The following is a 20,423-nucleotide window of genomic DNA, read 5'->3' as shown; positions in this document are numbered from 1 at the left end:
CTGCATGGAGTCACTGCCATAACGTTTGAGAAATCCTGAATTTGCCAGGTGAAAAAGCAGGTGAGACATTGTGGTAAACTTCTTTTTGTCTTTTTTTAAGACAGCAGAGCCTCCTGCTGTAACAGATTTTGGATGTTTTGTTATGGGTCTCATGAACTGAAACTAAATTTTAAAACTGTTACCATTGCATGACAATGAAAGCCCTGTGTTTCCAGTTCTGTTTCAACTTTGCCGCTGCAGTCCACAAGGCTAAAACTTAAAGCCATCTGATCTTAGAGGAATGGGAAATATTTTGTACTAGCTAAAACACTAAAGCAGGAAAAAAACCCCCCTGATATCATAGTTTCCAAAATCTGCAGTTTTCTTTTCCTAATGTAATGATCAAATTTTCTCTTATGCAGATAACTTTTCCAAATACTCAACACTTCTGAACTTTCTGATTAGGTACAGGCAAAAAAAAAAATGCTCCCTGAAACTGGACAAGATTTTTGGGGTTTTTTTCCCCTTTTATTTATGTAATGGACTTTATGAAGATGGAGTTACCTGAATACAAATGGATGAACATCTCCCATTTTTAGGCAAATTCCTTTGTCATAAAATATGAAAAACGCAGAATTTTAATTTATTGTGTTAACTTCCATGTTCAAAACAATTTCTGGACTGATAAACCAGGACTATAACCAGGATATTCCTTATAGTTGGTGTGTTTTCATCTTCCAGACTCATTTTCAAATGGATTGTCTCAGTCTGAAGATGCAGTGAGTCAGGTTCACTTTGCTGTGCTCTGGCTTTATACCACTGGAAGCTGTTTGACACTGATGTAACTCAATGAATCACTGTCTTCCTGCTGCCAGCTATTTTAAAGTGAACGAGTGTGTCAGAAGGATTAAAATATTTTACATTGTAGCTGAAATTCATAAAACCAGGTTGTGTTGGATGGTGGTAGCTAGAAAAGCAAACTGTAAGATGCATTTTGTTTACCTTGGTGCTATGAAGTAAAATCACTATGAAGTAACATAGCTTTTGGCCTGGGTCTGGCTGGCAGTCTTGGAGTTCTTATAATGAATGTGGCTGTGATGAATTTGTCTCACTGAGTTACTGGTCTGCCACTGAGGGTAGGATTTTTCAAGCATGAGTTCTCTCATCTGCCAGTTAAACATATAAGGCAATTGTCTTGTACCTCGCTATAGTCAACACATAGTGAGCACCTCTTTAGGTCAAAGGATGGCAGGATAAGTGAGATGATTTGCAAAATAGCTCAGCCTTACAAAACCCAGCCTGCATTTGTGATCCAAGAGAATAATTGCATACAACAGATAGCAAAACTTCTCAAACTAAGCATGTACTGAAATGTTTTGCTGACTGGCAAATTTGCCTTCAGTCTGAAGTCATTAGGAGCTTATTTTTATTTGAAGCATTTGCAGTCAAAACAGTGCTGCTATCTCTGCTTCATTTCTATGAAAAGATTAAAAAGTTTGCAGGAGTTTGGAAAAGAAATCTTGCCCTTTGGCCTGGAATGGCTGCCAATTCTGTCACATCATGCCATTCCAGGTATCAGGAGAGCATATAGTTTTATAGTTTTGTATAGCTATGGTTGATGTTACATCAGAAAGTAGGAAGAGTATTCACTGTGAAGTTTAGCAACACTGAATCACTGTTGTAGTCACAGTGTGACTCTATTACTCACTGGGGTAGTGAATGTTGCACCAAGAAGGCAAGTGGTCAACATTTATCCCTTTGTCTTTCCCAAATTTTAGTATCTGTAATAAGAGGGGGAAAAATACTGCTTTTCTTATCATTATCAGAAGAAAACAATGGTCATATATTAGCATCTAAATTAAAATAAACAATCTGTAGATACCAAGGACAAATTTTCTGCAATCAATTTGGAAACTGTTCACTTATTATTAAGTATTTCTTAAGAGCAGCAAACTGGTGATAAAACTGCACTTTGGAATTTATCTTAAGACAGAATGCAAATGTTTTGAACTTTTTTTGGTTTTGTTCTCCATTGTTTTTGCAATCTCTGAGAGCAGTTCCCTTTAATTTTGAAGCCCTGTTCATGAGTACCAAGAGCAAAAGGACTAAATGTCATTTAAAAGTAATGTAGCAATACTTGCCAACAGCACAGCTTTAGTAGATTCTGAGACAGGAATGTGGGAGCAGTCAGAGCCTTAAAAAAACAACAATAAGCTTTAGCAAATGGAGAATCTGCAAAAATATTTGAGAGCTGTGCATGATCTCTTGTTGCGTTTTTGCTCTCAATATTTTTTGGGAGTTGGGTTTAGGATTTTTTTTCCTTAGGAAACCTCACAGAAGACTTTAAAAAAAATGATAGAAATATTTACTTAAGAGCTGCCCTGAAGACCACTCCCTTGCTAGAGTTAATTTTTTTTTCTCCTTTTTCTGGCTGTTATATCTGTCTTAATGTAACTGAGTTCACAGATCATAGCATTTGGTGCCAAGTTCTCATAGCGTTTATTATTATAATGGTGTGGTGCATTTGTCTTGCTAAAAGTATTAGCTGAAGTGACCTCTACTCAGAAGTGTTCATCAGAGTTAAGGAGGTCACGCCTGCAATGTGCTGCTATGAGCAGAACTAAGAATCTGGGTGGAGTTGATATTTCCACAGCAGGAATTTGTCCCGTTCTCATAGTTTTGAGAAATAATAGGTTTCCAGCAAAAAGATTTCACAGATTCAAGATTCAGTATTGGAGGAGGAAGAGGATTAGTATCTATTTGCACCAAGTTTTAAGTGCTCACATGTGTCACCCGTGCCTTACCCAGAGAGTGAGCACCCAGGTCTCCCTACAGGGAGCATCCTTGCTCTCCCCAGTGGAGAGGAGAAGAGTGGATGGGTGAATTCCTGCATTTGGATCACATTCTGAAGGCTTTCAATTTCCCAGCACTTAATGACTTCATGCCTTTACAAATAAGTCTTTGAGGTCGTCCATCATTCACATTGTCACAGCTGGGAGTTGAAGAGAAGTAAGGTATTTTGCTTTTCTTGCAATAAGCCAATTTAGGTCATGTTCTGTGCTAGTAGTGCTATATCAGGTCATGAAAATTAGCTTAACTCTGTGGTTTGATAATTTCCAGAAATAATTTCAGAAAAAAAAATTTCAATTTTGATATATAAAGCTCCTGGCTTCTCAGGTATTTAGGTATGTGTTTTGCTAGCCAGACATAGTGTTTCTGCTGTCTTGGTATGGAGTTTCAGGACAAAAGTATTCAGGGTAATCATGGTGATGAAAGTTAGGCTAATACACCTAATTTTATAGTAATTAAAAAATATTATATTATTCAAGCTTTCAATGTTATTATATTATTAACATTATTAAAGTCTCAGTAAAGAAGAACATTGCAGAAATGCTGAGTAAGGTACAGTAGATTACTGATGTTTTTTCACACAATGAAAAATAAAATACAATATTAGTATAAAGCAACCCAAATATTTTCTATGGCATAAACTTTTCATATGCTGTGAGAATTCTTTAATTAGTAGCTAATGTTAATGTTTTGCATTAAGTAGGAGAAGGAGTTGAACAGTGCTTTGATTGGATAGTCATTAGCTGAGCTAAAATGCTCAGCATTAGCTGAAAAGAAAATGACAAGTACCTTTTCTGCTGGCACAAACCGACCTCTATCAAAAATCCTTCTGCAGCCTGAGCTTCCTGCTCTGCACAACTTACACAGAGCCAGAGAGTTAATGTTTTATTGTGGAGATGAGAATATCCCTTCTGCTATTGCTTTTCAAGGAGTAATGGGATGACCCTCTGCCAAAGAGAGAGTGGAATAGCTCCTTTCCTTTGGAAAGATCATTTTCTCTGGGCTAAAGGAAAAAGATTAAATAGGCTGCAACAGCTCCTTCTCAGCCTTCTCAAGGTAGGAAAATAAATCTGGTAGATTATAGGTCTTATTTTTTTCATTTGCCTTTCCAAAGTTGAGGAAAATGTTGAACTGTTCTCTTGTCCCAGAAGAACCAGGAGAGAGGGGTTGGAAACAGAGGAATCTCTTGGTAACTGAGATACTGCAGCCATCAGGTAATCCATTGTGTCAAAAAAAAAGTCCTTCATGGGGTTTTTGGTTTGTTTTTGTCCTGGAATCAGGAGAATTGTGCAGGAGCGGAAATAGAAAAGTGCACTGAGCTGACAAATCTGGTTGAAAATGTGCAACGAAGACAGCACTGTTACCATGCTCTTGCAGAGCTAAGGACTGCCAGCAGCAAGTCAAATACAACAGAGTGGCCAAAGGAGAAATATCATTTGTATTTTCAGAGATTTATTGATTTGGCATCACAGAAAAGAACAAGTCATCTTGTGCGTAAGTGCTTGGACGTGTGATTCCACTGACTGGTGTGTGCTGGCGAGCAGGTAAAAGAAGGACTTGCTACTGCCTGTAAATAGCATTGTTCACTTCAGCTTTGGTAGCTGCAGTGAACAGCTTCCTATGTGATTTCAGAGAAGTAATCCTAGCATCTGTTTTGTAAGAAAACAGCACTGAATGGTAACAATTGTATAAATCCCCCTGAGTTGGGATACCTTGAGTCTTCTGGCATATGACTTTAATCTAGCTGAAGGTTAGGTGAAGCTTGGAGCCAGTTTTAAGAGTAGTGTGACCCTATCAACAGGACTGAGAGTACCTTGGAAAGACTGTCTCAATGTGGGTAAAATGTTAATTAGTATTGCACTGATATTAATGAGAAATGTAGATTATTTTTTGTTGTGAGTTAAATCTGTAGAGTATACACACAAGTTCACTCTTACATGAGTATTTCACAAAGCTTGAGCAGCAAAAATAAGCCATAAAATGTAGTATTGCCTTTTCTGTGCAGATTTGAAGAATTGACCTGCTCACAGGTCAGAAACTTGTTCTGTTTTTCATATGCATGCTGAGGGTGAGGCAATAGGCAGCATGGCTCTAGTACAACCCTGAAAGCAGAATTAAGCCAAGAAGATGCTTCTTTCTATGCCACCTTGCTTTACTCTTGACAGTACTGCTTTATGTCTTCTCACTTGATTGCAGAGCATGAGTAACTTTCTTAGAGATACCTCAATGCCTGCCATTCTGCCTCCTGCTCTGCTCTCTCGGGCTGTGGCTACACAGGGATTGAACCATGTCAGAGAACTTCCTCTGGTTCTGGGGCTCTATCATCTGCACCATTCATGTATGGAGTGAGCATGGGCCAGGAGTTATTTTTGACAGACCACTGGGACATGGCCACTCTGCAGGGGGAGGCAGTTTTATAGGGTGGATTAAGGCTGTTCCCAGCCAGCTGGGTCACTGCATGAGCCCAGACACGTGTAGTTTGTGAATATGCATTGCAATCTTCAGTTATGGGTTTGTGGTTTTCTCCAGCACGACAGCACAGCACTTCAGCCCTGAGTGAGAGAACCTTTTGGTTGACTGTCCATATCAGCAGAGATAAGCCATGATATTGGGAACATCACAGGGCTGCTGAAGCTTAGCAGATGGTAGAGCTAAGGCAGCCAACCACACGTGTGCTCTTTGATTGGCAAATTTGCACTTGCAAATTCATTTTGATCCTGTTCAGGAGCTAGCAGATGGTGTCTTTCCATAGCTGCAAGTTAACAGTGCTAACACAGGTTAATGATTGCACTATGCTGTGTTCCCCTAAGTGTAGGGACAACCTACACTTTCTGATGAATATTTGTGAAATATAAGCTTCTGTCATTGATGTACATGAAGCTGTGCTTGCTCTTCAGTCAGGACTGGCATGGCAGTGACAACCCTGTGACTAAAGCCAACTTCTCTGGGCCTCTGCAGGCCCCTTTGGGGACAGTGGGGTCTGTCTCTACCAGCAGTTAGAAACCTCCAAAATCTTCAGAGCATGATGCCATACAAACAGAATAGGCAGGAATTTTCTCTATCACAGTAGAATAAACAAGGTGATGTTAGCTCTTAATCCCCTGGAAAACACTCCACCTTATAAAGGACCCTGTAACCTGTATCATTCATGACTCTCTTTATCCCCAGGCCCTGCTGGTACCTTTGTATGGAAACTTGTTAAATATACAGCAAATTAAAACAGGTAATAACTCGTTACAGCATGTTACAAGTTTCAGTAGAAGAGGTTTTGTTGTTGTTTCAGATGTGTTTGCTAGTGCATTAGCAAGGCACAGTGAGAATTTGGTAGGCTGCCCAAGCACACCTAGAGGCATACAGTAACTCAGCCTTCTCCAACGTCCCTGATTTCCTACCCAGGCTGTAAGGTCTTCCTGCTTGGAACAGTCTTTTTCTGCTTCTTAACCTGGAACAACTGAGTGTTCTCATTCTGTTATTTTCTGTTATTTCTGTTATTTTGTCAATGAATTGTTCTAAATGTATGGTATTTCTCTCTTCAACTGGTGATGCATGCATACCCATATCTGTAGTGCAGACACACACATATCTGCTTCCACATTTTAATGTTGAATCCTTACAGCTTCTGCAGGGCTCCAGATGTATCTGTGTTTTGCACTGGTTTCTCTGGGGTTGTTTTACTGGTGAGGCAGAGTCCAAGATTTAGAAAACAGGTCTAGGTCCAGCACAGCATAAAACCCACATGATGGCTTAGATGAATGTTTCTTGGCTTGTGGAGTTTTAAAATCCATGGTGGCTGTCAGCAGAGCCAATAAATTCTCCATCGTTGGCGTTAGAGAGCAACGCAGTACTATTGGCAAGGTAAATGTCTGCAGTTTGGAGTTTATCATCTATCCAGAAGGTATGTCTTTATACAGAAGGTGCCTTTTATATAAAGAAAAGTTTTTGAGGAAGTGTGTAAAGTGACCAAGAGTGAAGCAGCAGATTGTGATTGTGTTTACATGAGGAAAAATTAATTCAAATTGGAATGAGCAAATCTGTTGTTAAGGTCAGTGGGGAACAAACACTCAGAATAATTTTTACATTCAAAATGTGGATCCTAAATTATGAAACAAGATACTCAAATAAAAACATGAGGTAACATCCTGATTAATAATGTTTTCTTCAACAGCAGTGTACTACAAAGTGACCTTTCAAGTATTTTGTTAAGGAAAAAAACTCCTGTATTTATTTCAAGCATTTGCTGATTTTATGCCAGAATAATATAAATCTAAGCAGCTGTAGGTACACAAATCAGTGGACTATCAAATGCTTTTTGTGCATCATGTTTTAATAAGGGCAAATACATTTTTATATGCTTTTTTTTTTTTTTTAAATTTTAGGCATTGCAAAGGCAATCCCTGATGTTGTCTGTATGGCCAGCCCAGGGCTCCATTATACAGTAAAATAGTTGTCTGCTGAGAGGCTATGCTATTTGATGACAGAAGTGTTAGGGAGCAGGGTTGCACCCTGGTCAATGGGATGCAATTTGGACTGCCATTCTCTAGAGTTGACTCAAATAATTCATCACAGGTGGGTAAAAAGGGAATACAGTTTACAAGGGATAATTATCTATAAAATCATACTGCTTCTGAAATACTGTGTGTGCTGTAATACAGGAGAGGTATTAAGCAGAAGATAAATGACAGTCCTTTTCCCTCCTCATCCCTCTGATTTATTGCTGTATTCTTTGTGATGTTAAGAGCTGCTTAGTTTGTCGTTTGCCTTTGTATTGTACAGCAGTTGTTTTCCTTTTGTGGTAGTCCTGCAGGGCTGAAGGGCAGGAAGGGGAGTAGTTACCACAGAGCAGTAGGACTGGAGGAAAACACTGAAGAAAAATGGGCTAACAGGGTTAGAAACCTAAAGTGGTGCCAGCTGAGGTTGCCTGTGTGCCTTCAGGAGTTCCCCTTCAGCTGATGGCTGAGTCCCAGTGCTGGAGGTGAGCTCTTTCAGGGGGTAGGGAGCTGACACTGAGCTGCTAGGGGGGAGGACAGCTGTGGCTGCAGCCCCAGTTCTGTCAGCTCTGCCCCTGGACAGGAGCCTCTTGTCTCCTGCAGGGACAGCTGCAGGGTGGTGGGGTGGATGCCTGGCTCATTGCTGAGCTCAGTGACACTTACCACACTTGAGTTCCTATTGCAAATCGTTGTGTGAGGTGCTGTGGCTGAAATGATCACCTGTTCTGCAGTGTATCCCTGCTCTCTTCTCCACTGAGATAAATAAGCTGGGTCAGTGCTGCTTCCCTCTTCATTCTACCATCTCCTGCTCTCTTTCTCTCATAATTTTCTGAGAGTTTTTGTCTGGGTAATGTAAGGTTTAAAAAAACTGTTCATCTTGCACATCTCAAATGATTCTTACCCTCTCACCTGTGGTACAGTGAAAAAAGAAGTGGGCACGTTTTGTAACGGTATCTTCATCATGACGATGGATGATTCTTAGAATTACTTCTGTAATTACCAGAAGAATTGGAAACAAATGAGAACATGAGATGTGCAGTCATGCTTAAATAAGAGCTTAAGGTTTATATGAAGGGGTTAACTCCTCTTTTTTATGCACCTGTTTGTATTAAAAAAGCTAACCCAAATGGATCTTGTTGATTCTGTTGAGGTGCAATGGTAGGAAACTATTTAAAAAAAACCAACATGAGACTTTTTAGGCTGGCAGAAAATCTTTATTGATTTGGAATACTGTATAATAAATTCACAGCCAGACATTTCAGATACCAGAAATTAATGTGCTGTTAATTTCAATGTGCTTTCAAATGCTGTATATTGTTTTATTGTGTGCTTTTCTGCACATCATAAAAGACTGTATGGGAAGGAAAGAGTGAAATTAATTTCCAGAGAGAAATGTTTTAGGATACTGGGCATTTTTCCACTGAACATCTCTGTGGAAATCTGGAAAAAAAATGTTATTTCAGTTCTCTACAAGAAAACAACGTTCTAACTGCAGTTCTCTTTCCCATCATCAGTAAATCTGAGAAAATTCTTTTGTAATTATTAACTCGAAGAAAGAATGCAGCTTTTTTAGGAAAGCAATTTAGGAGATTATTTGCTTTTAAACAGTCTTCTTGGAAGTGTTAACTATGGATGGTATTTGTACTATTGTTTTCTAATTTGCTTTCAGATAGAGGGCAGTTTTAGCCCTTTGGAAAAGAGGAGGGAGGAGGACAGTATTAACTGTGTCAGTGCAGTATGTGGATTCCCTGCTGTCTGCATTTTGCTACTCTCTGCAGTCCATTTTAGCCTGAATGCTCCTGTATAGGACAGACTAGCAATTAATGGACTTGAAAGAGCTTTGACTCTTTTCCTGTTGAAGGCTATGGGTGGTTTTTTGAGTGAAGACATTAAAAGGCAAGGAGCTTAAAGCATCGTTGACTTACATTGATTTTCAGTACTTGCTGTTAGTTACACAGCCACAATGCATCAGAACTCGCGATGAGTATGTTATTGCTTCATCTGGTATTTTATTCTCTGCTATTCATTTTTGTGGGAGTTCACATCCTTCGTAACAGAACTCATTGGGGCAATTGGGTGAATTTTTGTGCTGCTGGAAACCATTCTTTCAGAGGTTGGCACCAAAGTCACTGAAAGGCAGTAGTAGTTATAACTGAAAACTGAAACCGACTGTTGTTTGTTTGTAATAGCGCAGCATATGCCCAGCTCCTTGGGGAAAAGACTCTTGCAGCAGCTGAAGAATGCAGCCTGTGATCTCCTTCTTCCCAGGGATGCTCCACCCAGCCCCATCACTATAAATGGCAATTGTACTTCAGGGAATTACAGCAGACAACGAGCTAAGCAAGGGCAGGTTCATCTGCAGCTGACATTTTCACTGTTGGGTATGAAATTCATGACCTATAGCCTTGAGCTGTTGAGTGAACAGTGCGAGCTCTGCAGCTTTGTGTGAATCATGGTTTGGGCTCTGCTGGGATGGGTTGGTGCACTGGAGGTGGTGGCAGTCTGATCTGCCTGAGCCACTTCTGCCAGAGTACTGTGGGAGGGGCTGGGGCTGAACGGATGCTCAGCCTTGGGAAAAGGCTTGCCAAACTTGTTGGCAAGTTTGCCACAAAACCCCATGTTTTGTCAAGCAGCTGTGGAGTTGGCCATTGAGAAGTGACTTCATGTGTCTGCAGCCTTATGGCTGGTCAGAGCTCAGAGGAGACTCAGTGGTGCTCAGCAGCCAGGGAAAATGGTATTTAATGGAGGAACTCGGTTCATTCACTGCATGTTTGCTGTTTAGCCACAGTGTAGACATACATCTCTGTGCTGGCCACCTTGCAGGGGGAGGAAACAGGGGAAAAGGCATTTCTGGAGTTTTGCCCTTATCTCTGTGAGCCAAACACAATTAATTGCTTCCCCAAAAGTTCCTGTTTCTCACTGCTGGTTGGAAGTGGTGCTGAGAATGTCTCGTTAGAGGTGGTGGTATTTTGAGTGCAATCCCACTGCAGGTCTGGTCACCTCCACAGCTGATGTGTCAGCATTTGAAACATCCATAATTAGCCTGCACTTTTGTTATTATTGGCTTTCATTTCTCTGTCCAATGGAAAGGGTGAGATTTCACAAAGTCTAAGGAATTCCTGAAGGATGATCCAGTTCACTCTTTAGTGAATTATTTATAGATAATGATAATGATAAGAGTAATAACGCCGGTAACACGCTTTCGTTAATTCTTTGCTGTGTGAAAAGTCAGAGAGGAAAAGCACGTTTTTAATGTTTATCCAGTGGAGGATTTGAGTGGAGAAGTGTAAGGGAAGTAGGCTTCTGTGGAATAATAAACACAAAGTTATACATTGAGCAAATGCTTCATTTTTATTATTCCCTCAGTTTCCGGCTGGAAGCATTATTGACTAGCTGTATCCATCTTTGCCAAAACTTCTCTTGTAAACAGTGCTCTCAGGTTGTCGCTTTCCAAAAGCACAGAGAGCACACCTGCAGGCTTCTCTCTGCAACAACTGGAGTTTTATATATTCCTTACGTAAACAGATACAATGAGATGTGCCTAGACTTTCACATACCTCCTGGAGATAAAGCTTTAAAGCACATACCAGATACCACAAAGATATTTTAACTCGTAAAAATGCCACAAAATGTGCAAGTGTTGCAAATGCCTTTAAAATCAATGTGTTCTTTTAGAAATGCACCCGATTTTCAGCTTGGCCCCTGGAAAGTCATTCTGGTAGCTGAGGATATTTATTCTGTTCCATTTTTTGAATGGGATGCAGCTGTTGAATTCTTCAGACCTGAGTAAAGGCTCTTAAAGAGTTTTATTTATATCCGTTTGTTTCTGAACAAATAGCAACAACTTCAGCTATTGAAAACTGCCGTACTGCAGCTGAGGCAGGGTGACTTCTCTGGAGAGCTGGACCCTTACGTGAGTACATAATGTGTAATTATATTAAAGTGAGTGTGACTTCTGAAGGAGGCTGGCATGAGGTAGACTCTTCCCCCCTAGTGCAGAAGTTCCTGTAGGAGATCCCTGGGGATCTGGAAAACAAAGAGCATGTCTAAGGTGATCAACTAAAACTCATCCACAGCCTGTTAGAAGTGTATTGCAATGATACTTAAGTGTATAATCCGTCTTTTTTGAAAATATAGCCTTTTGGATTGAGTTTCTGTTGAGTATTCTTTGTGATTATTATTGAGCTGTATCAAATACTCTTATTTAGCTCATTAAAGAGCATAATGCAGATAAGAACTCTTTAGACCTTGTAAATCTCAAAATTAATCTGCTCTCTAGACCCATATGTTACTGGAAATATTTGATAGTAAGCTGAAATGCTTTTATTTTGATATTTTGATGTGAGTAGAGTTTGATAAAAGTTCAAAAGCAGTATGCAGTGCTGTTATGTGTCTGTGGGATGGGGATGTTCTTTGTACAGCAGTGTGAGATCCAGCAGGAAGCTCAACCTGGCAGGCAATTGTTGGTTTTACAAGGACACTGCAGTGAAAGCTCTTTGACTTCCTGTGTCTGTGTGCCTTTTTTCTGCAAGAGCTTCATACCAGCTCCTAAATCCACACTCCTGGTTCCTCCTCTTTTCACTAAGCACTTTGCTCAATCAATAACAAAAGGTAAAATTCAAAGAGGCTTATGTGGATCTTTGAGCTGACTAATGTATATTGTAATTGCAGTAATAATGATGTTGATAAGAGGAGCTGTTGTGACTACTTAACACAAACATAGTAAAATAGTTGTATTGAAGATGCTTGCTAGATTGCCATTAAAAATTTTAAATATGGGCAGAGACAGTCAACAGCCAAGGCATACAGGGAATAAGGGCAGGGGAAGACAAGAAATAGAAGAGGGGGTAAGGAGAGGACATTGGAAAGCTTTCATGCTCTTCATTTATCTAAAAATAGGTTTTCAGTCTGCCTTTGAGTTTGTTTATGCTTGTCTTTCCTTTGCAGACTGTGGATGGAGACGTGTCTTTCCAAATGCTTTAGGAGTAGGGCCTGCGCTCTTTGAGCTTGGTTTCTAAAACAGGACTTGGAGCTGTGGTTGCACATTTGGGGAGCTGCTGCAAACTCTTCCCTGGCCATGCAACTCCCTCTGAGGCCTGGACAAGACTCTTCCTGCACCCTCCTTTTTAAAATTTGGTGCAGCATTTTCCAAAATATCAGTGAAGTCCATGTTTCTCCCTATGCTTTGCTTTCTGCAGGTCATGCCTAAACACCTCCAAAGGTGGGAGCCTGTCCTTGCAGATCAAGGACCAGTGAGGTGTGGGCTGTACCTAATGCTGCTTGTCACACCTGGATTTTGGAGCTACACTAAAAATAAAATCTGCCCTGTGACTTTATAAAAACAAAGCTGTAAAGTGGTGTTTTCAGGATATTGCAATGCCTCGGAGTATGTTTGACTGCTTTTAAAAGCCTTTGAGAAAATACAGAGCATACTCTTCTTGGAGATTACAGCAACAGCACCAGCATGTCAGAGCAAACCCAGCTTTAGTTCCTCCAGGATGGCCTTTATATTCTTCATCAGCCTTTCAGTCTCTGCAGCTCTTTATGATGTTTTCCTTTTCTGGAAAGAGGAATGATGCTGCATGTTCTCTCTTCATCTGTCTCAATGTATGGGCTTTTATTAGAGTCTAATATAACTTGTCAGAGTATTTACGTAATCTCTTTTGGAGTCATCAGTTTCTGGTGATGGATAACACTTAGAATCGAGAGATAAAAACTCCCAAGTTAAATATATTTAATTGGTTTTTATTTGCTTTCTGCTTTTTAGAGATTGTGAGCACAGGCAGAGAGTGTCTAGAGCAGATGGGTGTTTTGTGGTTACTGGACCAGACAGCGGAGATATAATTAAAGTGCCTTTTTTGCATGTGCAGTTTGCAATCACTTCTCTATTTTCACAGGTCTTGGGATCACATGAAGTGTAAATTTAATAGAGGTTGTTGTACTTCTCTTATTTATTTCCATTTCTGACTGAGCTGTTTCAGCTGAGCCTAGTGCATATAACCTTGTATGGCTCTGGATGCTCAGTCTGTCTCTCAGGCTCCACATTAGAGTGCAGAAAGAATACAGGAAAACCTAAACTAGTCAGTGTTATTCAGTTACTTTCCATGGAGATGCAAAGATCCTGTATGTTTTTGTTCACAGTAGCTCTGCTGTGTCTCTTAGAAGCTATTCTGCAGGGGGTTTTATACCCCAGGTTCTTTCTAATGAGCCTGGAGGAATTTTGGTGGTGTGATGCCATCCCTGGAAGTGGAGGAAGGAATCTGCAACAGGAACTGCTGCTTGCAATGGGAAAAATACAGAGTTATACATACAAAGTTCTTGAATGGCAGCCACAGTGAGGCACGCCAGCACATTTTGGACCAAAACATCATTCATAACTGCAAACATTTATTAGATTTTCACCAAACTGTCATTATTGTCCACAGGAAACATATCTTTCATAAGTGTTCTTTTTAAGACAAAATCCTGGTTTTTTTCCACTGAAAAAGCTGAGATTTTAGGTCAATTCTGTTTCTGAAGCTATTTTTGACAGTCCCATGAGGCATTTATGTCTAGAATTGGTCATTGGTGGAGCAAGGGATCAGCCAGTGGAATTCTCAATGCCTGCTAATTTGGTTCTCTTAATCCTGCACCTCTCCAGAGTATGAGTGAGTCCTTGGAATTTTGCATAATTAAGAAAGAAACTAAAAGTCCCATACTCCTTGTCTGTGAATGACAGAGTTACAATCTCAGAAGACTGTAATTTTTCTGTGAGGGTTTAGGCCAAACTCAGTTCAAAATTTTAAGATTAATATTTTGGAGTGTTCTGGGAAAAAATTAATCCAAAGAACAAAACAAATATTCGTTTTCTTCCTTTTTGTTGCTGATAGGATATGTTTTATATAACCTCTCCACAAGCTGTGAACATCATGTGTTATAACATTTAATTATATTAAATTTAAAAACATTAATAGCATGTTTCTAAATATAAAGCTGTGCATTACTGAAAAAAGTAGTTTGAAATGGGAAAAATAAATCCCTAGATGTGCTGGTAGCTAATAGAAATTATATGCAAATAAGTTCAACTAGACAGCATACACAGTGTGCCCCAAAGAACCTTGGGATTTTTTGCAGAGAACACATTTAGAGTATAGTGAATAACCTGAAGAATCCAGGTTTGAAGCAGAATTCAATTTCTAGGAAAGAAGCTCTATCAACCTGTATTTCCAATAAATATGAATTTGTACCTATAGTTCCAATATTGTTTCACTTTTTAAAATCTAAGATAAAGGAAAAGACCCGTCCCTGGAGCTCTGAAGTAAAAGGGAGAAAGATTGTCTCAATACTTCACAGACATTAAATTTTATCTTTATGCAGGCCACCAAGAAAGTTGGTGATTTTTAGATGCTTTGTTTGCAGGGCAGCTGCTGTGCAGAGCTGGAAATGGCAATTCCTTTATCACATGGTTTGAGAAGGAGCACAACCCCAGAGTTTTGCACATTAAGGAAACTCAAAGAATATTGGCACAAGGGAAATGTGGGCTACAGCAACTTATTTTGGAAGAAAAATTGCAAGGACTGCAAATGTACAGCATATTTACCAGAGGACTAGCAGGACACTGCTCTTTGGCTGCAGCATCTCAACAGTCAGTGACAGTACTTTGCTGAGGTTATTCAGCTCTCTCTGCAGATAAAGCAGCTTTTTTTGCCTTGGAAGTCCTGTATGGTTTGATGCCCAATGTGCAGCACACCAGCTGGTCTTGGCACCTCTCGGCCCTGGGCAGCTGTGTGGAAAGTGGCTGGAAATGGAGGTGAGGAACTGCATAATTTGAGGATTTGATGTTGGATCTAAGAGGCACTGAAAATGCTGAGGCCTCTGCATTGATTTCCCTGGGCTTTCATAGGGCTCCAAAATTAGGGGCATCTGATGTCTGCGTTTGGTGCTACCAGGAACCAGGCTAATAGACCCAGGCTAATGGCCAAGATGTCAACCCAGGAGGGACTGTGAGTTCTTGGGCTGAGGCTCTCATACCCTGGCTGGTGGGCAGCTCTTCAGCCTGCTGATTTAGAGGTGTCCAAAGCAGCTGGGTAGATTTGGAGAAAAAAATGCAGGAAGTTGCACTACATAATGTCCCTTGCCATTGCTGTGAACTCTAGCCCTTGGTTCTGTGTGCAATCTGATGAAGCTCTAGGTCGTGCCAGCTGACAAACAAACTTGTCACTCTGAAGAATGCCTTGGTGAAAAACCACACAGGGCAGAGCTGCCATCAGAATAATTGGTGATTCACTGTTTGTTTCTCACAAATTTCCTACGCTCTCTGCCCACGCAGTATAGATGACAGCATTCTGTATGGGGACTGTGAACATGACAGACATTATTTATGAAGCAGTGCCTTTATAAAGGATTTTTTTCTCATAGCAGACTGTGTAAAGTGCTCAGTCTCTGTGTTGCTGTTGTCAAAATTGTGTTGTAAATATAGCTGGCCTGCCTGAGTAAGTTTTCAAAGGTGTTTTAAAAAGCTCTGTGTGAGAAGGTCAGGCAGAAGATGCTGAGAGCTCTTTGCTGTGTTCTGAGGTGCCACAGCAGCTGTGTCCAGCTACTCCTGACAGAGGCAGAGTTGGGGCAGTTGCAGTTGGTTCTGAGTTTGCACATCCCCAAGTTGAAGGATTTTTGGGAGGAGATCTGCACCTTCCTCACAGCTCCTTGCACTATCTCAGCACATCTCTGGAGTAAGAAGCAGGGAACCCAGTCACAACTTGTCTGTGTGACTGAGCTTTTCCTTGGACCAGGCTCTCAGCTTGCTTCAAAGTGGAGAAAGGAAAAGATAATTTTTCCTCTTTAAGATTCATGACGTCTGGCAGCAAAAGGTGTCCTGGGAGTCGCAGCTGCTCCAGCTGGGCTCACTCTCAACTGCTTAGTACACAGCTGCAGGTCAACAACATTATTCTTAATTTATTTTATGATACAGCATATCTGGATCTGCGTCCTTAATTCAAACCTGGTTTGATCAAATGCTAAAGAACAGTGAAGACAAAAGAGAGCTCAGTTAATGGGTAAGGAAACAGAATAATCTTGTATGTCATAGGATAGAGGTAAGTGTGATGGAGAGCATCGCCTGAATGTGGTGTTCATGGTGACATCAGGTTTAATATTTTTGGGCTTTAGATGCATTTGAAGAGAAGTGAACATCTTTGATTCAGTGGGGAAAAAAGCTGGCACTGCTAAGCATTGCCAGGGATTACCAGACTCTGGAAATCCATCAACAAATGCAGAGCCCTCAAATACTGTTTGTTTTCAGACCAGTTTCATGACTGTGCCTGTTTTCATAAAGACTGAGAGTAATGAAACTACGGAATGAGAAGTGACATTAACGTTGGAAACCAAACTGTGCAATTAGGTTGATTTGTATTCGAGTGGCTTTGTCAGGTGGTTTGCTTTGGAGTCTGTGGTGACATGTCTATCCTTTTTCATATGCTCTGTGCATGAAGGACACGTAACCCAGGCAGTTGTGAGCAAAATATGCTGAGGATAAAGGGGTTTTGAAAGCTTATGGCATGACAGCTGCCTCTGCATAGGTTCATTTTGGCAAATAACAGTTTCTGTAAGCATCAGGTTTTATGGCCACGGCTGTATTATGTTGGATTTTTAAATTCGAGTTAACTGCATACAATAAAGTAGAGACCCAGAGCTGTTAATTATCTGGCTCGGTCTGTGAAGAGCTTGTAACTCTAGCAATTGTTTCTGTTTTTCATAACAATGGGAACTTTATGGCTATTTTCCCCCTTTTGTGTCCAAAGTAAATGTGCTGTTTCAAAACAAAGAAAGAAGCGGTGGAGTGTCTGGTGGGTGCCGTTTGAATTTGGGGTCCTTGAGGTTGGAGGAGCAGTTTAGAAAATGTACCTTTTTCCTGAAAATTGATGTTGCAGCACAGTTTTTTTATTTGTGTGGATCCATTTTACATTTCCTACTTTAGAAGTCACATTTTTAACAAGCCTCCACGTCAATAGACAATGGTCAGCTTCAGGGTGCTCTTTAGTGATCTATCCAGGTATGTACAAAGATCCATCAGTCTTATCTGTAGCTACAAATCCATTCAGAGCTGTTTGTATAGTTCCAGTATAGTTGAAGTGGTTTCTTAAAAAATATTTAAACTCTGTTAGATATTGAACTTAATGGCAGATCAGCAGAGTCATGTATGCAAACAGTAATTTTTTTTATAAGAAATGCCAAAACAGTGCTTTGCATTAAGCTAATATAATGTCCTGTGCTGTGCTTTGCAAAAAGGTATTACATTGTGCTTCATTGCATAGAAAGAAGAGGAAAAGTAATTGCATGGATGAAAAGTATTCATAATACTAAGGAATGCAAAGCCAGCTCTTTGTACTCACAATATTTTCCCTTGTTACTAAATTTTGTGTATTTTCTGAACTTTTCCATAGAGAATTGTCTTTGTGGGATCTTCAGGAAAGAAAGAGAATCAGCAAAACAGCTGCTGGAGTGGGTGGAATTTGATATCCCAGATCTTATAAAAACCCCAACAAACAAAGCAAGAAACGCAGTCCCAATAAACTGGAGTGGATTGGCAGAGCACCGTAACTCACTCAGTGGTACAGACTGTCCCAGGCTGCACGATATCAGTGTGTAGCACAGGGTGGTGTTTGCACACGTGAGCATAGTGTGATAAAACTGAGTGTAGAGTCATTATGTAGCAAAGAAGTAAAAAGCTAACTGCTTTCTTGTTGCATGTTTGAAATGCACTTGTCCCTACCTTCTAGAACTCTTGCCTGCTTACACTGCAGCGCTGCTGTCTGGTGATACAGCCTCATGACTCAAAGAAAACTTCCTTAAATGAGAAAATGGCTCCTACAACTTTTTTTCAGCCTTTATCTCAGCCAGTTTATGAAAAAGAGAATGTGCACCCATGGTCACAGTACGGAGTTGGTGGATGGTCACTGTTAGAGGTGTCCAAGTCAGCTCTGAGAGTGGCTGTTCATGAGTTTGCAGATGGCTCTGGAGGGGGCTGGAGATTGCTCTGGCAATCTCTGCTGAGGTTCAGCATGGTAGTGGGGGAGATGTTGGAGTAGACAATTGCCTCCTGAGTAGGGCAGTTGTCTGGGATGGGGTGAACCTGCATCCATGGGCCAAGCCCAGCAACGGGAGGTTCAGTAACACCAAGTGCTGGGTGCTGCACTTTGGCCACAACCCCCAGCATCTCTCCAGTCTGGGGGAAGACTGGTTGGAAAGTGGCCCCATGGAAAAGGACCTGAGCACTGACAGCGCTGAACATGAGCCAGCAATGCCCAGGGGGCCAAGAAGACCAATGGCTTCCAGGCCTGTTCCAAAAATAGTGTGGCCAGTAGGTCAAGGGAGGTGATTCTTCCCCTATCCTGGGCACTGGTGAGGTCACACCCCAAGTCCTAATCCAGTTCTGGACCCCTCACCACTAGAAGAGACACTGGAGTGTGTGGGGCAGTAGGAGGAGGGCAGCAGAGCTGAGGAAGGACTTGGAGCACAGCTCCTGTGGGCAGTGGCTGAGGGAGGAAGGGTTGTCTAGCCTGGAGAAAGAGGAAGGTCAAGGGGGATCCTTCTGCTCTCTGCAACCAGCAATAGAAGAGGACATTCCCTCAAGTTGCACCTTGGCAGGTTCAGGTTGGACATTCTGACTAATTTCTTCATTAAAAGGTTTTTAAGCATTGAAGTGTGCTGCCCAGGGAGCTGATGGAGTCACTGTCCCTGGAGTTGTTCAAGAAGGGACAACGTGGCACACAGTCCTTGTGGTTTAAGCCTAGGTGAAAAGGTGAAAGCCTAGTTCAAACTCCAGCTCCAGGTCAGTACAGATTTCTTGCCAAGTCCTTTGTGTTTCAACTGAGTAACTGAGAGCTGTCACTTTACTCTTCAAATGTTGTAAGTATTTAGAGATGTCCCGCATTTTGTGCCTATCAAGTAAATCACACCCAGCCTCACTCTTACCCCAAAAGAAGAAAATAATGCCCTAAAATCGTTTTCCTGCCAGATCTGGTATGTAGGTAGTTGGATGACTCTTTTCCTGTGTGCAACAGACTAATTTTTCTTTCTGTCAGTTGTACAAATTATAGGAAAGACTTGTTTGAACCACTAGAAACAGTAAGAATAGTGTTTTATATTGAATTAAATGCTGCTCTTAGTCAGATCTTAGTTCTTGGAGTTACACAATGATTTGATTTTTAACTTTATTATGAGATTCTGACAGTATCCTTGTCAAGATCATGTAATCTGCATGAGTCTTAAAAGCTCAAAATCCAGGAAGTAAACTAAAGTACTCAAATATGTATTTTTAGCTTTGTGTACAATACTTAGGCAGATACAATTTTTGCAGGCTTGGAAATTACAATGTGTACTCTTTCACATGCATTCTCTCTTTTAAATAGTAGGTAATTTCCTTCCTTCTAAAATGCTGCAATTTTTTCTTTTATATGGAACATAATACAAATAGATGCCACTCCTAACTGTTCAAAGCATTGGCTGTGGTCATGTTGATACCTCTAATTGGGTGCAGAAATGGTTTCACCAGGATATTTCATAGTCCTTCAGGATCATATATCCTGATAGGACATACAATTATTTTTTTTCATTCAGACTGTTTAATACAGTTCACATATCGTTTCAGCCCTACTATTAGCCTGCTGAGTTTATGTTACTCCCAGTGAAACAGGAGCAAGTTTTAAGAGTTTGAGAAACAGCACCAGCCTCTCGAAATGTACAGTAATGAACCAATAGAAGGAAAAATAATTCTCTTTTAAATGAAACCAGGACATCCCAGATCTTTTGTGTTGAGATTGATTAAGCTTTTCTAGCTCATTACTGTGCTCTCAAATGGTTTAGTACTACAGTTTTTCAGCTTGTTACTTCATGCAGTCATGGTTGTGACAGCACTGCTTGTACCCTTAACCTGCAGCAAAATTCAGAGTATTCCAATATGGCTTAATTCTCTCTTACACATGAAAACACACAAAAATCTATGTGTTTATGTGAAGGCTGACAGAATTTCAGCTGCAATTCTGAAGTTGGGTCTGGGCTTTTTAAGGTGTCCTGTCACTGTTTTGACACCTCAAAAAAGGTGTTTGGACCCTTCTGGTTTGATTGTGGTTC

At 40.6% G+C, this 20,423-nt stretch overlaps 1 protein-coding gene across 5 annotated transcripts in view; it reads left to right on the top strand.

Moving 5' to 3' along the window:
* ARHGAP6 (Rho GTPase activating protein 6) overlaps positions 1 to 20,423 on the top strand; it is a 319,193-nt gene that overhangs the window by 231,142 nt on the left and 67,628 nt on the right. Inside the window, exon 1 of one of the 5 annotated variants that reach the window (XM_033052160.2) lies at positions 16,197 to 16,348. The exons of the other annotated variants lie outside the window; for them this stretch is intronic. The gene's annotated coding sequence lies outside the window, so the exon portion shown is untranslated. Of the gene's footprint in view, positions 1 to 16,196; positions 16,349 to 20,423 lie in introns of those variants that run through there. 5 annotated transcript variants of the gene reach the window in all.

This window comes from Catharus ustulatus, chromosome 2, assembly GCF_009819885.2.
Source record: "Catharus ustulatus isolate bCatUst1 chromosome 2, bCatUst1.pri.v2, whole genome shotgun sequence".
NCBI lineage: Eukaryota > Metazoa > Chordata > Aves > Passeriformes > Turdidae > Catharus > Catharus ustulatus.
Note: the sequence above shows the minus strand (reverse complement) of the source record. Positions and strands in the feature narration are given on the sequence as shown.